Source organism: Nicotiana tabacum, chromosome 12, assembly GCF_000715075.1.
Source record: "Nicotiana tabacum cultivar K326 chromosome 12, ASM71507v2, whole genome shotgun sequence".
Taxonomy (NCBI): Eukaryota; Viridiplantae; Streptophyta; class Magnoliopsida; order Solanales; family Solanaceae; genus Nicotiana; species Nicotiana tabacum.
In genome coordinates this window covers 27,674,172-27,677,884 of record NC_134091.1, presented here as the reverse complement: position 1 = coordinate 27,677,884, position 3,713 = coordinate 27,674,172, and positions in this window count along the sequence as shown.

The following is a 3,713-nucleotide window of genomic DNA, read 5'->3' as shown; positions in this document are numbered from 1 at the left end:
ACCGAATTCCGCCTCCTATACAACAACCAAATAGCAATTACCGATTCCTAACATCATAATATCAGATAAGCAAAAGACTTACTCCGGCGATGATTACGGGGTTCCCCGATCTTTTATAATCCCCGATGATTCCGACGCAACCAAATCGACGGTCGAAGAGCTGGAGCAGGTTGTATTAATCGAGCATTTTCCCGATCGGAAGGTATACCTGGGCACAAGATTAACTCCCAAACTCAAAAAAAAAAATTGTTCAATTCCTTATAGTTAACATATATTGTTTTGCTTGGTCCCATCTTAATATGACTGGGATCCCACCAGAAATAACCAATCACAAACTAAGCATGGACCCAAAAATTAATCCGGTCAAGCAAAATAGGAGGCCCCAGTCCTCGTCAAACATGCTTTCATCAAGGACAAGGTATCTAAACTCCTAAAAATAGGGTTTATTTGAGAGGTTAAATACATGAATTGGTTAGCAAATGTAGTGGTAGTCCCTAAAAAGGGGAATAAATTAAGAATGTGTATAGATTACAAAGATTTGAATAAGGCATGCCCCAAAGACTCTTTTCCTTTGCCCAATATCAATCGTATGATCGATGCCACAGCCGGCCACGAGATCCTTAGTTTTCTCGATACTTATTCCGGGTACAACCAAATACTGATGGACCCAGGTGATCAGGAAAAAACCTCCTTCATCACTAAAAATGGCACACACTACAATAATGTAATGTTGTTTGGATTAAAAAATGTCGGTGCCACATACTAACGCCTAGTAAATCGGATGTTCGAAGAACAAATATAAAAATTGATGGAAGTTTGCAGAGATACTTAGACAAGTTATAAGTGACGTTACATCGGTTCATAGAGTGGAATTTTCCATATGTACCTCGGGATCAGAACAACGAAGTTGATGCCCTCGCTAACTTGGGATCGTCAGTCGAAGAAGAAGAGCTTAAAACAGGAGAGGTCATACAACTTATGAGATCGGTAGTGGAAGAAGGCCATGCCGAAATCAACTCGGCGAGTTTAACTTGGGACTGAAGGAATAAATACGTGGAATATATCAGGACCGGAAAACTACCCTTGGACCCAAAAGAATCGAGGGCTCTACGTACAAAGGAAACCCGATTTAGTTTATCTGAGGATGGAACCTTAGTCTGAACAACATTTGACGGACCGATGGCAATATATTTAGGACCAGGGGAAACCGAATACATTTTGAGGGAAATCCACGGAGGTACTTGTGGAAATCACTCGGGCGCTAAATCATTGGTTCAAAAAATAATCAGAGTCCGTTACTACTGGATCAACTTGGAAAAAGACACAAAGGATTTCGTTCAAAAATGCGATGGATGCCAAAGGTAAGCCCCGATGATTCATCGAGTAGGACAACTGTTACATTCGGTATTGTCACCATGGTCGTTCATGAAATGGGGGATGGACATCATCGGCCCCCTTCCACGGGGGCCTGGTAAGGCCCAATTTATTTTATTTATGACTGACTATTTTTCTAAATGGGTGGAAGCTCATGCATATAAAAAGGTCAAAAAAAAAGAAGTCATTGATTTTATTTGGGATCACATTATATGTCAATTCGGAATACCGGCAGAGATTGTGTGCGATAACGAAAAACAGTTTATTGGTAGCAAAATAAGCAAGTTTCTTGAAGATCATAAGATCAAAAGGATCTTATCCACTCCTTACCACCCCAGTGAGAAGGGGCAAGCAGAATCCACCAACAAAACTATAATCCAAAACCACAAAAAGAGATTGGTCGACGCCAAAGGGAAATGGAAAGAAGTACTACCTGAGGTCCTATGGGTATACCGTACAACTTCAAGATCCAATACCGGATCCACACTATTTTTTTTGATTTACGGCATCGAAGCTTTAATACCGATCGAGGTTGGAGAACCAAGCATCAGGTTCCGACATGCAACAAGGAAATCAAGTGATGAGGCTATGAGTACGAGCCTAGAACTATTAGATGAAAGGCGCGGCCTCCCTTGCCCTTTTGGCCACCCAAAAATAGCGGATCGAGAGATATTATAATCGAAGGGGCAACCTTCGTTATTTTAATACTGGGGACTTAGTATTAAGAAAATGTACATTGAACATTCGAAACCCGAACGAAGGGAAATTGGGGCCGAACTGGGAAAAACTGTATCAAATTATCGGGATCACAGAAAAAAGATCCTACAAGCGCGGGACAATGAACGGAAAGAAATTACCATGCAACTGGAATATATCTCACTTAAAACGATATTATTGCTAAGGTACGACCCCAATTCTTTCTTCTATTTTCCTTTTTACATTTCAAATTGACACTTGCATGCAACTTACAAAGGATGGTACGAGATCCTAGGTCTGAAAGCGCACGTTGCACTCTTTTTTTCTTGAACCGATTTTGTCCCAAATGAGTTTTTCGGCAAGGTTTTTAACTAGACAACAAGTAATCGTGCTAACTTATAATGATCACGACAGCATTTGAGGCCTCTCATTGATCAACCTTGAACACTGTGGGGAAATATCCTAGGGTATCGAATTTTACAAGGAATTTTGACTTCGTGATTGAAGGGCCTCGATCAATGGGATTTATTGTAAGGGGAAAATGGTCAAATGAACCATGCCCGCTCAAATCACTCGAGCCCTAGCACAAAACGTGTATACATGTACAACTATTATGCATAGGAATAAAAAAGGAGACTCTTCTTTGCATATAAACATCTGAAGCTTATTTGGCATCGCCCAAGTTAAAAGGGTAAGGCCATTTCGAGATAATTATTCCATGCTAAGGTATTTCAACCGTCGTTAAGATAAATAAAAAAGCAAGGGAAAAATTTGAGAAACGATGAAAGAAAAAAGCCTTATACATATATATCAAAATTTATTTACAAAGGTTGGATAGCCCCGACGCATGTTTTTACAAAGGCCGAATGGCCTCAACCAACAAATAGTACAAAAGACGAAAAATGGCCTAATCCTCATTGAGGGCTACATCGTTGCCTACGGGCTCTTCTTCACCACCGGACTCACCCGACTGTGCAGATGCCTTGGAATCCTCCTCGGGAAAAGCTAGCCTACGAGCATTGGTTTCGTATGTCTTGGAATTTTCGATGTCGATCAATATGTCAAAATTCTGAGCATGGACCCCCTCGAGGGTCTCCCTTCGGGATTCCCACCATGCATGTTTCACTATGTTTTTTGCCTGCTCCTGGATAGCCTCGACATCAACTATGAGCTGGGCTATTTTTTATCAGCTTCATTCCATGCCGTAATAAATTCTGACTTGGCAGCCTCGAGCTCCTTGGCCAGATTCTCTTGACCAGAAACAGCCGAGCTCAGCTGAGATTGGAGTCCCTCGATCATATTTTGGCCTGCACCAAGTTTTTCTCCTTTGCAGCCCGAAGCTGAACCTCAGCATAAGCAAACTGTGTTAGGGCAATCTCTTTTTCCATGGCTAAGCAATCCATATTTTTCTTCCATTCCTCGGTCTCGGCTTTGACCGCATCCACCTTACCTCGGAGTTGCTCGATCACGTCAAGTTTATTCTGAACCTGTGAGTTTGGATTATTAGCTACTGAGCCTGACTCATCATCACTAACTCCAAAAACTCTCCTTACCTGCTCAACAATTTCGGTATGTTCCCTACGAGCCGCTTCCTGCTGAGCTTGAAATTTTTCATTAAGGAGCTTGTAAGCATCCCTTTTTTT